This window comes from Pan troglodytes, chromosome 12 (assembly GCF_028858775.2).
Source record: "Pan troglodytes isolate AG18354 chromosome 12, NHGRI_mPanTro3-v2.0_pri, whole genome shotgun sequence".
Classification (NCBI taxonomy): Eukaryota; Metazoa; Chordata; class Mammalia; order Primates; family Hominidae; genus Pan; species Pan troglodytes.
Genome location: NC_072410.2, coordinates 59,899,568 through 59,923,737, shown reverse-complemented (window position 1 = coordinate 59,923,737; position 24,170 = coordinate 59,899,568). Strand labels below are relative to the sequence as shown.

The 24,170-nt window shown below is 36.8% G+C and overlaps 1 protein-coding gene across 48 annotated transcripts in view; it reads left to right on the top strand.

The window, feature by feature from the left end:
- EHBP1 (EH domain binding protein 1) overlaps positions 1-24,170 on the top strand; it is a 364,085-nt gene that overhangs the window by 118,336 nt on the left and 221,579 nt on the right. The gene's annotated exons all lie outside the window — the stretch shown is intronic.

Sequence of the window (24,170 nt, the reverse complement as noted above, 5' to 3'; positions counted from 1 at the left end):
AAATATCTGACGTTAAAAGTTTTAAAAATAAAAAATAGGTTATGATGTCAAGTTTGTTAGGTAACAAAGTTTGATTAAACTTTCCAAGAGAAAAATTTTAATGATGTTTTAAATACCTGTAAGAGGCCACTTTAAGTTTTCTTTATAGAATGATTATAATATATAGTTTTATATTTACAAATTAGTAAAATAAGGAAGTGTAGCAATATAATTTAGTCAAGAATACTGCCCAAATGTTATTTAGTAATATTTATAATGGTAGTTTAGATATCTAGAGATTGCTTTAAAACAGGGTTATTTTTAATGTTAATGTATAAATTTCCATCCTGGCCAAAAAATAACACTCAGCAGCAATACTTGTTCTCTTCATATTGCTAATTAATTAGAAGTTTGCTCGTAAAGTGTTTCAGAATTTCTGAATACAGTTGTGTTATACTCAGCCTTCTTGCCATCCAGATACAACATTAGACACTTTGTTATATATAGGTTAAACTTGGATTAATATTGGTTTACAAGTACTACTTACAGTTCATTATTTCAGACCTCTGCATCTACTTTTAAGGTATGTCAGTTGCTACAGTTAATTAAAGTACTACATATGCTGCTGTCTAAGCCAATTTAAATAGTAGGGCATGTATTTCCAGTTATGTGAGCTACAGAATGATGGTACTATAACATGAGATCTCCCCCTCTAAGCCAGTAATGTTCTACAGTCCAGATATATTAGTGCCTTTCTTTTCTCTTCTTTTTAAATAGCTGCTTCTTGTGGAGCAGGGCTAACTGCTAGGCAGTGAGCCCAGAGTCAGATGTATTAGTGGTTCATATTCTCGTTTTCAAAACATCTTGTCTTTTTTGTTTAGTTTTGGAATGGCAGAAATCTAACTACATAATTGATTTCTGCACTTAGAAGAATGCTTTACAAATAGTAGATCCTCAATGATGTTTGATAAACGAACTCATCACTTATTTATATACTATATTTATGGATTTTTTAAAAATTTGACCTTACTGAGCTATTTAATTTTTCATGTGATAGTCTTGTATCTCTCTGCTAATTTTAGGCTGCTACTTAAAGTTTGAAAGGGTGTGTCTTTTTGTACACTCAAACAATACCCAGCAAGATGCTATGTGTTTATAAATACCCCAATAAATGGGTGTGTATCCAATTGATTTCACTCTCAGTATACTTAGAGTGAGACATTTAAGTGCTGCTTACCTACAGTGTTATTAGTTTTATGACTGAAGAAGACATCTATTGTAACAGATTCTGTGAATTAGATGTCAGGAATAGTATGCAAATAAAATTGATAGGTTTTTTTTTTTTGTTCTTTAGACTTATTTTTTATTAGCACTTAGTGTATCTTTAAAAATTTTAATATTTATTACACAGCCAACATAATGACAATGCTACGTATATTAAAAAGGAAAATTATCTATAATTCCATCATATCAATAAATTGATTTTAATTTAGCATTTTTCTTTCGAACATATACATGTTGTATAATTTTTTTAGGGTGCTATTTGTTTGCATTTAGGGTAGATTAAGTTCATAAATTCATTAATGTTATTACATTTCTTATTTTAAAAGATGCCTTATGCCTAGGTCATATGAGTGCTTTTAGAACTGATATTTTTGGATAGGTATAAAAGATCAATGTGTTTATTAACTAAACATATCCACAATGATTGACTTTTTTTCAACCACTCACAAAACTGCTTTGCAGGTGTGAGCTTTGAGGGGACCTCCATTTCCGCTGCAGTGACTCTCACTTTGGAATTTACTCCAGCGACAGCTTGAACTAGTGAAAATCTATAGGGCTTTGGATTATTATACAAAACCCATCATTCACCCAGTCTTTTGCAATGGTCATGTTGATTCAAGGACAGTTTTTGTGACTAGGTTCAGAGTTGAGTTTGGAAGTAGATTTCAGTGCATATATGTCAACAAGTAGATCATATAAAATGAAAGTGATGACTAGGGGTGTGTGTGGTAAAAATGAAATAAAGTTGAAGGGAACCACCTGGGATTGCTCAATTTAATTTGGTGGAATGGTCTTATTACCTTTCAGGATATTAAAAAGAATAAGTCTAAATTGGCAGTGATTCTTATTTTGTAAATAATAGCTCTATGCTGCATATGATCTACGAAATAAAGAAAAGAGAAATGGAAAACACTAAGTGTCTTTATTCTCCAATGGGGGAAAATACAAGAGAGGTATAATTTAACTCCAATAGAAATAAACAATGGTTGCCAAACATGTGTTAAGAAGGAGGAAAAATAAGAGGAAAAGGAATCTGTTTTTATGTCAGAGGAACTATCTGTGAAGTTAAGGCCTGGATTTGAAGTCTTACTTGATATAGTTTTGTACACAAGTCTTAGAATGTCCAGATCATATGTGGCCAGTATTTCTTATCTTTGCTCCCCTAATTTCCATCCTTTGTTTAACTCTTTCTTTATAAGTTGTTGTCTTTGCAATTTAAGAATAAAACAGAGAGCTGAGAACTGACTTCAAATCCAGCCTTTTCTTCTCTTTTCTTTAGTGGCTGGTTTCTAAATAATCCACAGCATTTTCCCCTATAAATCTTTATTTTTCTTCACTCCACTCTGTGTTGGTGGACATGATTAGTGAAAATCTACTCAAAAGTCAGTCACAATATGGTTAAATTATATTCCTGGTTTTGACTGCCTGCAGCCTTAAATCAAAATAGGTGTTGTGAGAAACAAAATTGCTACAACTAGTATTTCTTGGTAGCTTGATAAATAGTTTTATTTAGAAAAGTGATTTTATAAAAATTATGAAAAGATAGAATAGACAGCATTTTACATTTCTCACTAACTCTTCTTATGTATTCATATATTAAGTAAACTTTTCTTCAAACTGAATATTGTTTTTAATCATTGTACATGTGAAAAGTAAAAACACTTTAAGTGACTATGTGTCAGATTAAATTTGGGTACTACTTTCAAATACCCTAAATTTGAGGAACTCGTTTTGCAATATAACTTTTTATTCTGATTGCTCAAAATTTATGTTTTTAAAAAAAGTCTCTATATTTAAAAATTAGATAAAATAATCATGTTTGCTTATACCATATTTACTATTGAATCTTCTTTAAACTTTTTATCATCTTACTGAAATTAAAATACTAAACAGATAAGTCACAAAGCCTATTTTTGGATAAAGAGAGAAAGGTATTCAGCATTTTTCTAGTTTCTAAAAAGGTGGAAAAACTCTACACTTCAAACTACTTAAATGTTTTTATTGTTTGTGAGCCTAAAACATGTATAAACCCTTTCTTTTACCACATGTGTATTTAAATAAGCAACACTTCATATCTTCTCCATATAAAGTGAAATATTTCCTTAACACTAACACAAGTTGGTTCTCAGCCAAACCAAATAGAAGAATGAATGCTTTGTTAATCATTCGTAACTAATGTGTGTATACACAGAAAAAAAAAATCAAATCTGTTTTTGACATGAATCTTTTGATGGAATTAGCAAAAGAAAAAAAAAGGAACTTTTTAGCACAGGTCAAGCCTCTTTTAATTTATGAGCATAAAAGTTATTTTTAAAAAATCAATACAGGCACATGGTAACAAATCCAACAGTATGGAAAAACTCGTAAGGAAAATTAACATTCTCCTGCCTCTTCCTTCCTCCCTCCATCTTACCCCATTGTGGTAGTCTCTTAATTGCTTCAGATTCTAGTTCTTCAGTGGTTTCATCCATGGTTCTAGTTTTATATATTAATAATATGATTGTACTATATTGCATAATTATTTCATGATTTATCAACTTAGGCAACATTTATTGAATCTCCTATTCAGATTGTACATGGGTAGCTGGGAGCATTTCAGAAATTTAAGTAGGTATTCTCTGCTTATTCCCTCAGTCCAACTCCTTTCTCCATAAGGTTCTTAAGGCATCAGTACAGTATAGTTCCACTGTACCCACCACTGTTCCCACTACCTCTAAAACTGGCTTTACTCTCATGCTCTTCACTGTCTATGCTTGCTCTCTGATTCCTTTCCATTTTTTCCCTTGTTAATAATATTTGCCTCTTTTTGTATTAAAATTGAATAAATCATAGATTAAAGTTAGGGAACATGTATATTTTTCCTTTTAAAAATATACAAAATGCATTTTAAAAAACATGTATAGCCCAAAGTAATTGTATTTTGTTTTGTTTTAATTTTCCCCCTGTGGGTCAGTGTTCCTGGATTTCCTGCCCTTCCTTAATAGATAATAGCCTGAAGAAAAAAATTTTGACTTGAAAAAACTGAAAAGGCAATCATAGTATAAATTGGACTTGATTTTATGCTCTAAGATTGTAACATTGTTCTCACAGAACTCTTTAATATGAAGAGAAATAATAAATTTTGTAATGTCAGACTTTTCTACCCTTCTGCCCCTTCTGCTTGGTTCAGCTGGTCCTTTCTATTCTTTTCCTAATAAACCTCTTCAATATAATTTGTCCTTGCCCACCATCTTTTGCTAGGAGATAATTCCAATTTAAAATGGTAATCAGGATAAAAATGGAGCTTGGCATTTAATTTTAGGACTTTACTTTTACTAGAATACATCAATTACTTCTAGAGATTCCTGTACTGACTTCAGTCCTTTTTACAGAGCTTGTTTGGGACTCTGCCTAGAAATATGCATAAAACTGTGTGACCCTGCCTAAGTCTTCCTTTTCAGCATTTTATGAATTACCTTTGTTAATTTATGTTACTGACAAAATTGATTGCACCTCTGTGGTTAAGTCAGAATTTCTGCCTTCAAAATAGGGGTATTAGATTGTGGATCAAGATGACTAGGTTATCATCAAATAGGTCACCTTTTAATACACAATAAGAGCTGACTAGTAATGTTTTATACCTTCCTTTTTTCATTTAACCATATACATGGATACTTTTTAAGAATGCAAGAAATACACTCTAAAAGTTTTACTGTGTCTTAATTCTTTCCACACATAAAACGTAATTTTTATTGTTAAGATTTTAAAATGTAAAATTTTAATCATGAATGCATCCTGGTTTATTCAAAGTTCCAATGCAGCTTAATACTTTGACTTCCATAGCATATACCATTTACAAAACACTTCCATGTATTTAATGGCACTGGATTCTCTCAAAAACCCTATAAATAAGGCCTGTGGATTGTGTGTTGTTCATTAATGGTTTAATGAAGTTTAAATTTTTATCTTAAACACCTCTTTCCATGACTTATGACTTTTTTTTTTTTTTTTTTTTTTAATTTCTAAGACCAAACAGAGGCAGATCTTTTTCTTTGTCTCCTAAGTTCTCCCTCCTCCGTAGGCCCCCTCTCTGGAAACACACACACATATACACTGTTTTAAAACCCAATGAATAAAAGTACAGTGGTTTTATCTTCCGTAGCTCCCGTGAAACTTTGGAGCCCTATGAAAGGATCCTATTCTATTGTTATAAAGAGACAAGCATTTGGGAAAACCTTACTAAATTATTTCTTTTTTGTCCTATCCTGTGAACATATCCTGACTGGTAAAATATGAACATGTAGACATCAAATACAAATTTGTTTGTTTTTTTTTTTAAATGTTCAAATACTGCTTACAGTTCTGACTCTTAGCTATGCATGGCTTTTGTGTCAGATTACTTTGCGTGCAGCAACCTGGTGGTAGTTGTTGTTGCTTGTATTATAATTTGAGCACCAACAGCGTACTGGATGCCACACTAGACACATCCCAGCCCCACGGGCACCAGTTGATTGGCAGAAAGCTACTCCCATAGAGTGGTAATAATTGCAGAAAAGCAAAAGGAACTGAAATGAAATTTTTATCAATAGTTAACCTGAAATAACCCTTGCTAGATAACGTTCTCCAAGTAAAAGTCTATTTAAGGCTTTAGTTCTCAAAGATACTACCTGTTGGTGTACTTATCTTTGCTACTGTGTTAATGAATAAATAAAAATATGCCAATCAAGTGTACTGCTACAGTATGTGAAGAGCCAAGTTCATTGTACACTTCAACACAACCTTTTTTACTTAATAGGCAAACTTTTGCCTGTTAATTGTGGATGGAGGATACCCAGGCATGAGCTCTTTTGGGCCTGCATCTATCTTTTTTAAAAAACAAAAAACAAAAAAACAAAAATACAAAACTGTAAATGAAAACAGTAGTAGAACTGTTGATAGGATTTGAATTCCTATAGCTATCTATGCCTTGATAAACTTAAAGCATGTTTAAACTTTCTGGGTCTAAGTTTCCTTCTTCATCTGTAAACAGGGGTAATAGTACCAGCCTTAACTATTTAACAAGGTGTCAATGCAGATCAAATAAACAAGAGTTTCAAACTAGGTAACTAAACAAATGATAAAAATGGCCATTAACTTTCTAAGTGCTGTAAGATCAAATGGAGTGAAAATAGATCATTTTTTAAAATAAGGCATATCTGGAATATATGGAAATAGGGAGGGAAATATAAGTAGAATTGAAAGATAATTTTTGTTTCACAGAAAAATAAAGGCCGGGTGTGGTGGCTCACGCCTGTAATCCTAGCACGTTGGGAGGCCGAGGGAGGCGGATCACTTAACGTCAGGAGTTTGAGACTAACCTGGCAATTGTGGTGAAACCCCCGTCTCTACTAAAAATACAAAAATTAGCTGAGAGTGGTGGCGCATGCCTTTAATCCCAACTGCTCGGGAGGCTGAAGCACGAGAATCGCTTGAACCCAAGGGGCAGAGGTTGCAGTGAGCTGGGGTTACGACACAGCACTCCAGCCTTGGTGACAGAGTGAGACTCCGTCAAAAAAAAAAAAAGAAAGAAATATCTGTAGAAATCTCAATTCTCTTTTTCTGTAGACTGTTAGATACAGTCAGTTGTCTGCCTCTTTAGAGACTAGTATACTAGCTGTGGTGGTTTAAGAGTGTAGGCTCTGGACATTTCCTACCTGTGTGATTCTGAGAAAGTCGATGAACTTGGCTTTTACCTCAATTTACGTATCTATAAAATGAAGATAACAATACACCTATTTCATGGAATTTTTGTGCATTAACATGTGCTTAGAACAGCGCCAGACACATGGTAAATTGTCATTGTAATTTGTGTTTTTTTTTATCTGACTTAAGCAGTAGCTAGAGTTATAGAAATTCATGCTATAGGAAGGCCGGGAGCGGTGGCTCAAGCCTGTAATCCCAGCACTTTGGGAGGCCGAGGTGGGCGGATCGCGAGGTCAGGGGTTCAAGACCAGCCTGGCCAACATGGCGAAACCCTGTCTCTACTAAAAATACAAAAAATTAGCTGGGCATGGTGGCGGGCGCCTGTAGTCCCAGCTACTCGAGAGGCTGAGGCAGGAGAATGGCGTGAACCTGGGAGGCGGAGCTTGCAGTGAGCCGAGATCGTGCCACTGCACGCCAGCCTGGGCGACAAAGCAAGACTCCGTCTCAAAAAAAAAAAAAAAAAAGAAATCATGCTATAGGAAATGTCACATGGTGTCTCTAGTCTTTTCTATATGTGAGACGTAGTTTTTAAGCTTTCATATTAGATACTCTAAAGGAAAGATGTATGGTTAGAGTTGGTAGTTTATACAACTTTTATAGGGAGCTGTGTAGTAGATGTTCCATACAAACCATGTTATTCATAATTACATATTGAAAAGGTTCCCTGTAACCAGGTACATTATCTATATGAAATATTAGTAATTTGAAATGTTGAATCTTGCATTTTAACAGTATTTGCTGATTTTTATCTGAAAATATTAATTGGTCTTTATGTTACCTCTTTTTTGCACACTGTATTTTAGAGAATTATACTGTAACTATATATGACTGTTCAGTTTTAAATTGTAATAGTTAATTATGACTTTTAAACTTCAGAAAGTTTAAAATATTTTTATCACCCTGGAGCTGAAAAGTACTTTAAAAATCACCTGCCTACCTTCCTGCTCTTAGGCAATGCTGTGCCTAAGACATCACAGAAAGCTATGGTAATTACCTATATGATTTTTTTAATCTAAAGAAAGAAGATCCTACAAATTGCCCTGAGGCAAGCTCAACACTACACAAATATTTAAGTATTTGATTATACTGGAAACTATGAAGTTGGGGCATCAGTATGAGGACCTGAATACCTTCTTACCCTCACCTTTGAATTACCTATAGGGGGAAAACAACTCTTTAAAAACCAACCTAATCTACTCAGTACAAAAGCAAGTATGGCACCAGAATATGAAAGTTCAAGGAAAAAAAGCATGTACTCTAACAATGGTGTTTTATCTATATCCTTCAGGTAATTTTGGAGTTGGGCATATAAGCTGCTAGAATACCTACCTGGAGGAGGAGATGAAATGTTCCATGTGGCCACCTTGTCTCCTTCAGAGACTGTCACATTCAAAGTATATTGACCACAGTAAAAGTACTCTTGGTAGAAAGCAAAGGTACTGTTTCGTCACCTGAAGGTGAAAACGTGCTGTCTGGAACTTCGAAAAACTCAAGTATTCAATAATTTTTATGCCAGTCATGTCCAGCCCATAATTGGGTCTTTCGTCTCCACCTCTTTGCATAAACTGAATGTCCCTTGTCCTTTTTTGTAGTGATGGCAGTGATGATGCTTGAATTTTGAAGCCATAAATGTGATGTGTTAACCCTAAATGGTCCTCATGTATAGGGGTGTCCGTGAAAAAAATCTCATCTACCTCATGATTTAATATGATATAGTGTCTCTGGCAGTAGATAACCCAGCTTTTCTTTCTTTCTTTAATGTTACTTGTAACAAAATCTTTAGTCACCAAATCTAGTGACTCTTTAAAGAACGTTAATATCAGAAAGGTTTTTGGTTTCCTTTAAAGAATGTTAATATCAGAAAGGTTTTTTGTTTCCTTTTTTTAATGGTGAGAGGGCAGTGGTTTTTAGTTGCATAGGATAAAAATTCCAGGACTGTATCCTAAGATTTGCTGGTTAAATAATTATAAAGACCATTGGATTGTGTTTTATACTGGCAGTTGTCTGGAGACTATATAAACTGTATCACTGGGAAGAAATGTGGATGTAGTTGTTGTGAAACAGCCTAAAACAAGCTAGTGATTTATAAATCTTAGGGTTTTTGTTCTATTTTGTTTTTGGCAAGAGTGGTGGTCAATGAAGCATTTGAAGGTGTTTCTCTGCAACCTTACTAACAGATTGTAAAGAAATGACCATATCCTGCCACATATAGGTGTTTTTCAAACAGATGTTAGTATGAAGACACAAAACAATGTATTACAACCTGTTCTTTAATGTCTATGAAAGAAGCTTTGAGTTCACTTTCATTTTGGGCATACCAACCATCACCCTTCATGAAAGGCTTAGTAGAACTAGATGAGATCCACAGCATTCACAGGGTCACTTTCAGTTATCCTTTTAGTCAACATTGGACAAGAAGAAATGCTTCCAAACCAATGACTAGTTAGTTACAGGACTATTAAGGAATCAACCCTGGGCACCACCTCTAAGAGAAAAGTTATAGACCTTGCTGGATTTTTATATCCTGTTTATTCTAAGGTTTATAACTATACAATATTTTATCTAATTCACAATTTTTTGATAATGTATTTTAATTTCACCAGTGAAAGCCCATTTCTAACATTCATCTTGTTAACCACTAAGCTATTCATTTTACCAATAAACCTCACTTCTGGTATTCACTATGCAAATTACCGATGTCTCAAGTGTTGATCACGATAGGGATAAAAGAAGTACTTGTGGTCGCTGCTTCTGGAGTATAGCCGTCTGATACAGTGCTCCCTTGACATGGCTCCTCAGTTAGGACTGCTGACTGCCTCTGGAGTTTGAAGTTTAACTAACTGATACATTTATATCAATCACACCATCTATACTGAAGTGTTGTGAGTATATTACAGACATCATGACAGGACTGTTGCTAAACACTTGAAATGGTGGAAATAATGTAATACATCCCTTCTTTCAGGTGGTTATGTGTTTAAATTTTTTTCAAAATGCATTTGATCAACATTTAAAAATACGTGCTTTCAGTTCACTTATTTATTGATACTCTTCATGAGAGAATTCAAGAGCTAGATCTGGCTTTTAATTTTTTTATACAACTCTTAGTAAATTTATTATAAATACTTAAAATGCTTACATGTCTGTAATTAAGTAGCATAATTAAACTAAATTTTGTTATTTATAGCCATTTCTGTTTCATAGAGTTTGTATATTTAAATTTCACAAGCAAGTTGGTTTGTTGTATATTTCTTAACTAGAGACCAATTTCACTCATTATCTTTATAGAATAAAATTTTTACATTCATTCACCAATTTATTAAGCATCTCCTATGTGCTGAGATTTGTACTAAAAAATATAATTCCCAAACTTTAGTGTGCATTGGACTCATCTTGAGAATATTAAATCGAAAGTGAAATCTAGGACTCTGCCTTTTAACAAATATCCCAGGTGCTGCTGATGCAGTTGGTCACAGGATATACTCTGAGGAACGCAGCCCAAGAGATAACTGTTCAACCACTCTGAACACCTTCCTAGAAAAGGCTCACAGCCTGTGGAGGCAAACAAGAAAACAGAACTAATAACTGATATCATATAGGATCAGGTGCAATGAATTCTAACTCTGGCTGAGGAACTTTTTAGAATATTTGATACCTTAACCCATGGTTCTCAATGAATGTAGTGGTGGGTAGAGTGTGGAACATTTTTTTCCCCGGGGGAATATTTGGCAATGTCTGGAGAAGTTTTTGAGAGTCATGTCTTGCTGGAGGAGGGGCAGGGTATGCCACTGGCCATCTAGTGGGTAGAGGCCAGGGATGCAGCTAAACACTCTATGATGCATAGGAAAGCCTCTCACAACAAAGAAGAATTTAGTCCAAAATGCCAGTAGAGCTATTGTTCAGAAATCTTGTCTTAGCTTATTTTTCTGCCTCTCACCTTAATGTCTGTTGTTCCCCTTCCCCATACACACATACTTTTGAGAAAGTTACACAGTTTTAAATAAGAATAAATGATGTTAAATATGAATAGATGATTATTATAAAAGATATAAACAATAAAGAAACGTATAAAGTAACAAAATGAAAGTTCTCCCTCACCCACACAGTCCTAGACATTTAAAATGATATTACACACACATATGTGTATTTAAAGGTTGTTAGGTTTCTGTTTTGTTCTTAAATGGGATCATACTTTTTTTTTTTTTTTGAGACAGAGTCTTCCTCTGTTGCCCAGGCTGGAGTGCAGTGGCGCAATCTCGGCTCACTGCAACCTCCGCCTCCAAGGTTCAAGAAATTCTCCTGCCTCAACCTCCCCAATAGCTGGGATTAGAGGTGTGCACCACCACGCCCAACTAATTTTTGTATTTTTAGTAGAGATGGGGTTTCGCCATGTTGGCCAGGCTGGTCTCGAACTCCTGACCTCAGGTGATCCGCCCACGTTGGCCTCCCAAAGTGCTGGGATTACAGGCATAAGCCAATGTGCCCAGCTATAGAGATCATACTTAACATGTTGTTTTGTGACTTGCTTTTCTTCCTTCACAGTGTACAATTGCTGTACAGTGAGTGCCACGTTAGAGTACAGATGGATGTACTGTAATGATTTAACTATTCTTCTGCAGGTGGATGTTAAGATTGTTTCCAGTTTACTTGATAGTGTTATGAATAGCACTGCATTGGGCACAGAGTGAGACCCTGTCTCAAAAAAAAAAAAAATTTATGCACACGTGCATGATAGATTCCCAGATACTGGGATAGATTCCCAGAATGGAACTGTTCAGTCAAAAGGGACAGTTATTTTATTTTGATAGTTTTATTGCTGAAAGAATATCCCCATAACAGGCTATAACTGTTTATATTCCCACCAACAGTGATTGAAATGCCTGTTTTTCACACCCTCAGTGATGCTAGCTATTACATTTCTTAATTTTTGTCACTTCGATGGGTGAAAATGCTATCTAATCATTATATCATCATTATATCTCACCATTATAATTTTATTTCCCTGATAATTAGTGATGTTGAGCAGCTTGTTATATGTTTATTAGCCATGCATGTTTTTCTGTGAATTGTTCATGCACACCCATTGCCAACTTTCAATTGAAATAACTGCATTTTTCGTACTTATTTATAGATCCTTATGTGTTCTATACATTGCTTGTTATATATCTTGCAGATATTTTCACCCTGTCATTTTTTCAGCATTGCAAATAGTGCCTTTCATCACGCAGCAAGCTTTCAGTATTTATACGTTCAAATTTGTGTCTTTTATGCGGTACAGTGTAGTGGATAAATGTACAAGTTGTAGAGCCAGATTGCCTGTGTTAAGATTTCAGTTCCTCCACTCACTAGCAATGTAACCTTAGGCAAGTTTTGTAATCGTTTTGTGCCCAGTTTTCTATCTTTAAAATGGGAGTAGTAATAGTATCTACTTCCTAGGATTGTTTTAAGGAACAAATGAGATATTACAGTAAAAGACTTAGACTACTGCCTGGCAACTAGTAAGTACTCTATAAAAAGTAGCTTCTATTGTTATTTCTTCTGGTTTTATGCCTTATTTAGGAAGGTCTTCTGTGCCTCAAAAATGTAAAGATGTGTCACCACAGAAAAAATAGTTTGGCACAATTTTATCAGAGTATGGGATGCCTTTGGGGGAGAGACAGTTGATTTTCCTCATGTGGAATCAGAGACAGTGCTGCAAAGAGCTTTGCTATGTTAAAGAGTTTGAACTTGATTGTGGAAGCAGAGAAAAAAAACCTTGACAAATTACAAGCAAGAAAGAGTTGTATAAAAGATTCCTGCACTTCTCAATTCATGATGGAAGGAGAAGATTGTTCAGTAAATGGTATTGGGACTATTTGGGAAAAAATTACCTCCTCACCTCACTACAAAAGGAATTATAAGTGGATGAGAAAGTTTGTTGAAGAAAATCAATCAAAACTAAAAGAGAATAGAAGTGAATATTTATTAAATCGGTGGGTAAAGAAAAAACAGTGGAGAAGAAATCACAAAGGAAAATATAGATAGATTTGTTTACATAAAAATAAAAACTAACGTATATTTAAAATCATATTAAGACTCATTTTTGGCCAAGACCCACTTATTGATGGGAGTATAAATTGGTATTGTATAAATTGGGGATTGGGAGTACCAATCCCCAGCCCTCAGGCCATGGATTGGTACTGGTCCGTGGCCTGTTAGGAACCAGGCTGCACAGCAGGAGGTGAGTGGTGGGCAAGCAAGCTTTAACTCCCGAGCTTTGCCTCCTGTCAAATCAGTGGTGGCATTAGATTCTCATAGGAGTGTGAACCCTATTGTGAGCTGTGCATGCAAGGGATCTAGGTTGCACGCTCCTTATGAGAATCTAATGCCTGATGACCTGAGGTGGAACAGTTTCATCCTGAAACCATCCCCTGCCCTTCACCCCAGCCCTGGTCCTGGAAAATTGTCTTCCATGAAACTGGTCTCTGGTGCCAGAAAGATTGGGGACAGCTGTTCTAGAGGACAAATGGTAGTCATATAAAAAAGTTTTTAAAGTATACATGTTTTGGATCCATTTATTTGACCAACAGAAATTTATGTTAAGAAAGTAATTTAGGATCAATGTAAAGAATTGACTAAGAATTTTTCATCTAGTTATCACTTATGAAAAATTGAAAACAACCCAAATGTCCAAAAATATAGGATTAGTTAAATTATGTCCATAAAATGGAATATTGCCATTCTAAATTATATTATGGTATGGTATTTATTGATATAGAACTATATTTATTATATTTAATTTAAAAAGCAGTTTGCAAAAGAATGTATCCAATATATGATCCAATTTCTTAAAAATAAATACAAATAAAGTAGAAAAACAACAAAATGTAAAAATACATATCTTTGGTGGACTTATGTATAGTCTTGTTCTTTATGTCTTTGTATTTTTTTTTTTTTTACAGTGAACCTGCATTACTTGTGTCTGTATATTTATTCATTTATTTTTTGAAACAGTCTTACTCTGTCACCTAGGATGGAGTACAGTGGCGCAGTCTTGGCTCACTGCAACCTCCTCCTCCAAGGTTCAGGCAATTCTCCCATCTCAGCCTCCTGAGTAGCTGGGACTACAGGTGCACACCACCACACCTGACTAATTGTTTTGTATTTTTGTTGGAGACAGGATTTCACCGTGTTGGCCAGGCTGGTCTCAAGCTCCTGACCTCAAACAGTCTGCCTGCCTCAGCCTCCCAAAATGCTGGGATTACAGGTGTGAACCACTGCACCCAGACTGTATATTTAAAGTGAGTTTCTTGTAGACAATATAAAGTTGGGTCTTGTTTTTTGAATCACTCTGACAATTGCTGTCTTTCAGTTGCTGCATTTAGAACCTTTATGTTCAAAGTGATCATTGATATCATCGAATTAATGTCTACTTCATTTGCTACTATTTTCTGGATTTTTTTTTTTTCCTGAGTCAGGGTCTCACTCTGTCATTTAGGCTGGAGTGCAGTGGTGCAACTGTGGCTCACTGCAGCCTTGACCTCCTGGGCTCAAGTGATCATCCTGCCTCAGCCTCCCCAGGAGCTGGGAGTACAGGCATGTACCACCATGCTTGGCTAATTTTTTAATATTTTTTTTGTAGAGACAGGGTCTCACTATGTTGCCCAAGCTGATCTTGAACTCCTAGACTCAAGTGATCCTCTTGTCTTGACCTCCCAAAGTGCTGGGATTGCAGGCATGAGCCACTGTGCCCAGCCAGTTACTATTTTCTAATTGTTGTCCTTGTTCTTTATATCTGTTTTTGTCTTCCACTCTTCTACTTTTTGTGGTTTTTCATTTGGTTTGTTTTTTTTTGTTTTTTTGAGGCGGAGTCTTGCTGTGTCACCCAGGTTGGAATGCAGTGGCGCAATCACAGTTCACTACAGCCTCAAGCTCGTGGGCTCAAGAAATCCTCCCACCTCAGCCTCCTTCGTAGCTGGGACCATAGGCATGCACGACCACACCTCACTAATTTTTTCATAGAGAGGGTATCTCTGTATACTGCCTAGCTGATCTTGAACTCCTGGGTTCAAGCAATCCTCTTGCCTCGGCTTCCCAAAGTGTTGGGATTACAGGTGTGAGCCACCACACTTGGCTTAATTGAGCATTTTCTATGATTCCACTTTCTTTCTTTTCTTAGCTTCTCAGTTAATTGTTAATTTGTTTTTAATTTCAGTTTTTTTAGTTTGGTTTTTAGTTCCCCCAGAGTTTGCAGTCTACAGCTAATCCAAGCCCACTTTCAAATAACACCATGCCACTTTACAGGTAGTGGAAGTACCTTATAATAACGCAGTAATCCTATTTTCTCTCTCTAGTCTCTTACATCATTGCTGCCATTCTTTTTACTTATATATAAGCATACAAAAACATTTATAGTCACCCCTCAGTATCTGCAGGGATTGGTTCCAGGACCCCCTGCAGAACCCACAGATAGGAAAAGTTGGCAGTCCTTATTTGTGAGTTTTCTATCCTGCAAATACTGTGTTTTCAATTTGCATTTTGTTGCAGATATGAAACCCACTGACACTGAGGGCTGACTATATTTACTGAAAAAATTTGTGTATAAGTGGATCCACACAGTTCAAATCTGTGTTATTCACAGGACAACATACGCATAACAATACGTGATCTATACAGTGTTGCAATTACTACTTTACACAAACTGATATCTATTGGATCAGTTAAGAATAAGAAAAAAAGGCTGGGCGTGGTGGCTTATGCCTGTAATCCCAGCATTCTGGGAGACTGAGGCAGGCGGATCACCTGAGGTCGGGAGTTCAAGACCAGCCTGACCAACACAGAGAAACCCCCATCTCTACTAAAAATACAAAATTAGCTGGGTGCGGTGGCACATGCCTGTAATCCCAGCTACTTGGGAGGTTGAGGCAGGAGAATCACTTGAACCCAGGAGGCGGAGGTTGCAGTGAGCTGAACTGGCACCATTGCACTCCAGCCTGGGCAATAAGAGCGAAACTCTGCCTCAAAAAAAAAAAAAAAAAAGAAAAATGTTAATTTTACCTCCATTTATTTCTCCTTTGGTGCTCTTCCTTTCTTTACATAGATTTTACTTTCTAACCTGTTATTTTTTTCTTCTCTCTAGAGAACTTCTTTTAACATTTCTTGCAAAGCAGATCTACTGGCAACAAAATATCTCAATTTTTGTTTGTCTGAGAAAGTCTTTATTTCTCCTTGACTTTTGAAGAATAAGTTCACAGGGTACAGAATTCTAGGTTGGTAGGCTTTTTCTCTCAAAACTTTAAAATATTTCACTCCACACTTGTTTGTATGGTTTTTGAGAGGTGGGAAGTAATTACTATATTTGTTTCTCTATAGATAAGTTGTTTATTTCCTCTGGCTTCTTTCTAGATATGCCAAACTGGACAATGAAGCTCAACCCTGTAATCCCAGCACTTTGGGAGGCTGAAGTGGGAGATCACTTGGGGCCAGGCGTTTATTCCAACCTGGCCGACAAAGTGAGACCCTATCTCTTTAAAAAAAAAAAAAAGGAAAAGTAAATTATATGCCTAGGTGTAGGTTTTTTGGCCTTTATCCTGCTTGGTGTTCTCTGAGCTCTCTAGATCTGTGGTTTGATGTCTGACATTAATTTGGGGGAAATTCCAAGTCATTATTATTTCAATTATTTTTTCTGTTCCTTTTTTTTTTTTCTCTGCTTCTGGTATTTCCATTATGCATATTGACTTCTTCTGTAGTTGTCCCACAGTCCTTGGCTACTCTATTTTTTTTTTCCAGTCTTTTTTCTCTTTGCTTTTCATCTTTGAAGGTTTCTGTTGTGCTGTTCTTGAGATCAGAGACTCTTTGCCCAGCTGTGTCTAGACTACTTACTAATAAGCCCATCAAAGGCATTCTTAATCTCTGTTATAGTGTTTTTATGGTGTTTTTAATCTCTAGCATTTCTTATTGATTCTTTCTTAGATTTCCGTCACTCTGGTCTTACATGCTGTCTGCTTTATCTATTAGAGCCCTTAGCATATTAATTATCATTTTAAATTATTGGTCTGATTATTCCACCATCTCTTCTATATCTGAGTCTGGTTCTGATGCTTGCTCTGTCTCTTCAAACTGTGGGATTTTTTTTTTCTTTTAGTATGCCTGGTAATTTTTTCTTGATAGCCAGATGTGATTTCCTGGGTGAAAGGAAGTGCTGTAAATAGGCCTTGAGTAATGTGATGGTAAGGTGTGGGGGAGGGAAGCATTCTGTATTCCTATGATTAGGTTTCAGTCTTAGAGTGAGCCTTTGCCTCTGTGTTATGAACTTCGTAAGTGTTTCTCAATATTTTCTTCTCCCTTCTTACGTGGGGCAGGATGGCTACAGTGGGCTGCAGTTGAGTATTTCTCTTCTCCCAGGTTAGACTCTGATAAAACCCCAGCAGGTTAGGCTCTGGTTAAACAGTTTCTCTTGAGGGCAGACCTTGGTAAGAGCAGAGTAGGCCAGGCGCGGTGGCTCAGGCCTGTAATCCCAGCACTTTGGGAGGCTGAGGCGGACAGATCACGAGGTCAGGAGTTCGAGAGCAGCCTGACCAGCATGGTGAAACCCTGTCTCTATTAAAAATACAAAAATTAACCAGGCATGATGGCATGTGCCTGTAATCCCAGCTACTTGGGAGGCTGAGGCAGGAGAATCACTTGAACCTGGGAGGCAGAGGTTGCAGTGAGCCAAGATCGTGCCATTGCACTCCAGCCTGGGCAACAGAGTGAGACTATGTCTCAAAAATAAATAAATAAATAAAAAAAAAACAAGAAGAGCAGAGTACCCTTGTGTTTTAAAATAGTTCCTCCTCCCCTCTCCCCCAACTGGAAGCCCAAGGGAATTTTCTACTGTGGTTACTGTGAGAACCTGATCAAGCTCTTGGAAGTAAAACTCACAAAAGCCTGGGGTTGCCGTGTGACCTTATCCCCCTGGAGTTTTTTTGTTTTTTGTTTTTATAATTTCAATTTTTATTTTAGATTCAAGGGGTACATGTGCAGGTTTGTTGCATGGGTAGATTGTGTGATGCTAAGGTTTGGGGTATGGATCCTGTCACCCAGATAGTGAGGATAGTACCCAATAGGTAGTTTTTCAACCTACCACCCTGTCACTCCCCCAACTAGTAGTCTGCAGTGTCCGTTGTTCCCATCTTTATGTCCATGTGTACTCAATGTTTAGTTCCCACTGATAAGTGAGTACATGCAGTATATGGTTTTTGTTCCTGTGTTAATTTGCTTAGGATTTTGGCCTTCAGCTATATCCATGATTTGTCTACACCTAGCCTCTACAAAATACCTCCAAAAAAAATTTTTTTTGCTGTCCTGTACAAAACTCAGAAATACCAAAAATACGTTCAACATAAAGATATTCACTGTACCACCCTTTCTAAGAGTGACAAACTCAAAGGGACATACATGTTTAATAATAGGGAATGGTTATGTAAATTTGTGGTAGAACCATATTACAGAATGATACACAACTTCTAAAATTTAGGTTTAACAAAGTTCTAATGTTAAGTTTAAAAAATTAATGGTATCATGTGAACTATTTTTAAAAGACTAGAGAAAATATCTCAAAATATGTACAGTGGTATCAACAAGTTGGTAAAGTTTTAAGGGATTCTTTTTTGTACCTCTCCGTATATTTATAATTTTCTGTGGTGAATTTTCTCATGTAATCAGAAAAAAAGTATAGCATTAAAAGAAAAGATGATCTCCCTTACAGAATCACGGAAGATGAAACCGAGGTGTGTGTGAGACTAGAGAAAGGGAGACATGTCCAGAGGCTTTAGCCTAGTGTGCTCACGGATGATGAGGCTTGCTTGAATTTAGGGAGAAGTGACAGTAGAGATGGGAAGAAGAGTCCAGATTCTGGAGAGATTTAGCAGTTAGAGCCAACTTGTTTTGATGAGTCTTGAGATTGAGAGGCTTGATGGTGGTATAATTCACTAAGATGAGAAACTAAGATGAGAAACAGCCTAAGGAGTGGAGATGAGTTCAGTTTGGCTATGTTGAGTTTGTAATGTGGGTAAAATGAACAATGGGCACTTGGGTGCTTAGATCGGGAGCTCAGGAATAGGTCTGTCTAGTCCTGAAGATTTAGGAGTCATTATCAGCACATGCATTCAAGTCCAGACCGTGGAAGATGTAATACTTGGGTACCAGGTCTTATTTAAACTAACAGATTATTATATTTCTCTCAGAACATCTAATGGAAGCTAAGTTTAAGATCTGCTAGTTTTGTTTCTTGTTTAAGGTTAAATAAACAACTGCATAAAATAGTATGACTAAACTTTTTGTTGCTTTCTTTTGGGAACAGGGGAAGGGATTCATATAAACTGCCCTTAGCAACTTTGTAGTCAACTAGAGGTTAGGGTTGCTTTAATAATTTTTTTTGTTTTCAATTTGGACATTCTACAACCCATTTAGACCTTTCACCTAAACACTTTAAGTTGTATTTTAATGTATATCTGTAGTTTCCTTCTAAGAAGGTTGAGGATTTTTATTTGGATTTTTTAAGACAAAAGCTAGATTTTATTCTAAAATCAATATAATTTTTATAATGTTTATGAGTATGTATCTGAACCAATTTTTAATGTTGATTCTTTCTCTTTTACATTTGTGCTACCAAACTCTCTTCCATCCGACCATCTAAGTTGGTTATTTTAGCTGATATGGTTTCTAATTAAGTCTTTTTGGTTGAGAGAGCTTCCTGTGGCATGTCTGCTTCAGCATTTAATTGCTCCATGGACTCCAAATTAAATTTTATAGTATTCCATTTTGGTCTGCTGATGAAGCAGAGATGTTTTCAGCGTGGCCTGAGAAATGTGGTACTTGTGACAGCTTGGAGGACCAGCATCACAGTTTTGAAAAGTAAGAACTGTTTAACTTATAGATTGTCTTTTTATCATTTGACAGTAGAATTTAAAGTGTTATCACAGAGTTAAATGAGAGAATGCCAGGCCCATAATAGGCTCTTATTAATGATTTATAGAATAATGCAGAAATCATTAGTCTTGATAGTATAGCATGTCAAATTATTTTGTTTCAGAAAGAGTGAAGTCTTGAGAGTTTTTAGGTTGAAGTTGAATGAAAAGTACCCACAAACAAATTTTATAACTGTTAGGTACAGCATAAGGTGTTCTTGCATTGGGGTGACAAGTTGGATTAAAAAACTTCTAAGGTCTCTTCTAATGATTTTGATTCTTGAGTCAGTAGAGAAAGTGGATATTTACAAAAATAATTGGGTGTGTGAATTCTTTACATTTTGAAATAATTCACATAATCATGAGACAGAGGACAAGATCTGATCCACTGAGACTTTTAAGTCCAGTGCTGTGGTTTGAATGTATCCCCCAAAGTTCTTGTGTTGGAAATGTAATCCCCAATGCAACAGTGTTGAGAGGTGGGACCTTTAAGAGGTGATTAGATCATGAGGGCTCTACCCTCACGAATGGATTAATATTATTATGGGAGTGGGTTCTTTATTGTGAGAGTGAGTTTGTTATAAAAATGAGTTTAGCCCCCTCTTTCTCTTGCTCTCATGCAAGAGAGCACTTTTCACAAGCTCTCTTGCCCTTCCACCTTTCACTTTGCGATAATGCAGCAAGAAACCCCTCACCAGATGCTGGCTCCTTGAGTTGGTGTTTTTAGGCTCTAGAACTGTGAGCCAAATAAGTTTCTTTTCTTAATAAATTACCCACTCTCTGATACTCTTGTTACAGCAGCAAAAAAAATGGACTAAGACAGAAAATTGGTACTGAGAAGTGAGATTGTGGCTATAACAAAAATACTTGAAAATGTGAAAGTGGTTTTGGAGCTTGGTGAAAGGTAGAGGCTGGAAGAATTTGGTGAAGCAGGCTAAAAAATGCCTAGATTCCTATGAATAGAGCATTGAGAGTAGTTTTGGTGAGGGCTCGGGAGAATACAAGAGCTGTAGGGAGAGCCTAGCTCTTTTTAGAGGTTATTTCAGCTGTGATTAGGATGCCTGTAGAAATACGGACAGTAAAGGCTATTCTGAGGAGGTCTCACAGGGAAATGAGGAAGAAGGTATTGGGTACTGGAATAAAGACCATCCTTATTATGAAGTTGCAAAGAATTTGGCTAAATTATGTCTATGTCCAAGGGCTTTATGGAAGGTAAAATTTAAGAGTAATGAACTAGGATATCTGGCGGAAGAAGTAACTAAGCAAAATATTCGAGGAGATGCATCGGGACTTTTCACTGCGTGTAGTGAGATGTGAGTGGAGAGAAATTATATAAAGACAGAATTTATAATTAAAAGGAAAGCAGAACACAAAAAGTTGGAAGATTCATAGCCTGGCCATTTGAAGAGTGAAAAGGCATCTTTAGGAGAGCAAACTAAGAGTTTAGCTAAGCAACCACTTACTAAGGAGATTAGTACATTTGCTAAAGAGAGTACAACTAGAAGGGAGCCAGGTGCTATTCATCAAGATAATGAGAGAATAACCCCACAAGCAGTTTGATATTCCAGGCTGCCTGTCCCATCACAGGCTCAGAGCTCTAGGAGGGCAGAATGACTTCAGGGGATGGGCCTGGGGTGGCCTTAACAGGCTTACTGCCCAGGGCCACCTCAGTATTCTGTTCCCTGAATTCCAGCTCAGTGATTTTTAGCCACCCCAGCCATGGCTGTGGTTCAAGCAGGCCAAGGTACTGCTTGTGCTGCATCTCTGCAGGACTCAATCGGTAGGCCTTAGTGGCATCCATGTGATGTTAAGTCTGCAGGCCTGTAAGAATGCAAGAACTTTGGGGCCATGGATACCTCTACCTAGATTTCAAGGGATGTCATGGATAGCCTGGGGGCCCAGGAAGAAACTTGTTCCAGAGGTGAAGCCACCACAGAGAGTCCCCACTAGGGCAGTGTCTGGTGGAGCCATGGGAGCAAGGTTACAGCAGAGAGTCCTCACCAAGGTGATACTTACTGGACTGTGGGGGTGAGGCCACCTGAGATACGCCAAAACTGTGAGCTACCACTGTGCAACTCCAGCCTGGGAAAGCTGCAGGCGTGAAACTCCAACACATGAGAGCTGCTGGGTGGACTGAGTCCAGCAAAGGCATAGGGGCAGGGTTGCCTGAGGCCTATCCCTGTGGCTTTGCTCATGTGCCCCAGTGTGCCTAGGATGTGGAATGTGGAGCCAAAAGCGATCATTCTTTAGCTTTAGGACTTAATGTTGTTTTCCTTGTTGGGTTTTAGACTCTCTGGGAACTAGTTACTCCTTTCTTCTTGCCTATTTCTCTCTTTTGAAATGGGAATGTCTATCCTGCATCTGTCCCACCATTGTATTTTGGAAGTAGATGACTTCTTTAATTTCACAGGTTCACATCTGGAGAGGAATTTGCCTTACAGTGAATCATGCCTTGAGTCTCACCAATATCTGCTTTAGATGAGACTCTAGACTTTGGACTTTTGAATTAGTGCTGGAACCGGTTAAGACTTTGGGGTTATTGGGATGGAATGAATGTATTTTGCATGTGAGAAAGACATGAATTTTGGGGGCTGTGGTGGAATGCTGTGGTTTGAATGTGTCCCCCAAAGTTCCTGTGTTGGAAAAGTAATCCCCAGTGCAACAGTGTTGAGAGGTGGGAACTGTATGAGGTGAATAGATCTTGAGTCCTCTGCCTTTATGAATGCATTAATTTCATCATCTTGAGAGCATGTTCCTTATTGGGAGAGTGGGTTTGTTATAAAAGCAAGTTTGGTCCCTTATTGCCTGCTCTCTTGTCCTTTGGCATTCTGCCATGGGATGACACAGCAAGAAGATTCTCACAAGATGCTGGCCCCTTGACATTGAACTTTCTGCCCTCCAGAGCTGTGAGAAATAAATTTCTTTTCTTTGTAAATTACCCAGTCTCTGGTATTCTGTTATAGTAGCACAAAGTAGATTAACACAGCCAGCATTAATCTACTCACATATTCTTAGAATGCCAATCAGAATTATGGTTGCCCATCACTTTATTTTGTGGTACCCTGATTCAGTAGTACTCAGAACAGAACTTAAGAGTTCTGATGGATAAGGGCATGAACAGAATCAGGCACTAGACTGAGACTCTAGAAGGGTATGGTGCTGCAAGCAGTGATTTATTATCAGGTACTTACTATTGGCCTATGGTGATGTTAAGGCATAACTTCTAAACAGACAAAACAACAAAGGCATGACGTGTTGCATTGGTAATCACAGGTCCACATCTAGAGAATTCCAATAAAATAAATTTGAAACAATACTACATTGAAGACTTCAGGTCAAAGTGAGACAGGTGAACTTTGTTGTGATGTTTATAAAAATGCTCAGTTCTGTTCTTATCAAATTTAAATGAAGAATTCTGCTTTTGGAAATGTGATGGGCTAGATAGCATGAATAATCCATATTGGAAAATAGCTAAAAATAGGTACAATATGAAAAAAATCTTTTAAAATGCATCCCTGAAATGGCACTTATAGAAGCAATCCAAAGACATAAAACAATAATAGTAATAACTGGAAGGGGAAGTCCAGAAGATAAGGGCTCATCATAGCTTTCCCACTGAAGGTTTCTACTGAACCTATGATTTACTGCTTTTACCTCTCCATGGAGATGTAGAAAAAGTCTAGCATCTCCCATTTCTCCAAGGTGGAAGGTCTAATAAGACCCCCTTGTTGCATAAAGCTAAGACCCCAGATTTGTACTATCACTGTAAGGATGAAGAAGAAATAAACTCACTGCATAGAAACGAATGAGGAAATCTGCCACTTCTATTCTTAGCATTAGTTGGTCAAGGCAGTATCACCCTTGAAAATTTATAACCAGGAGCTAGCCCTCACATGGATTTCATTTAAGACTGTTCTTGATGTGGTAAAATTATTAATTTCATTACATGTCAACACTAGAGTATTAGTCTTTTTAATATGCTGTGTGACGAAAAGTATGCATAAAGAAATTATGCTGCATTGCAAAGGACAAAGTTTTTCAAGAAAAAGCACTTGTCCGATTACTTGAGCTTTAAACTAAAGTAGCCACTTTTTTCCTGGAACACCACTTTTTACTTGAAAAAACTAAATGTGGTTATTCACCCTTGGGTATTTGGCAAATGTTTTATTGAAACTGAGCAAAGTGAGCCTGCCACTTAAAGGTAGGCAATTGAAATTATATGTCAATGACAAAATTTGAGCTTTCAATGGAAAATTA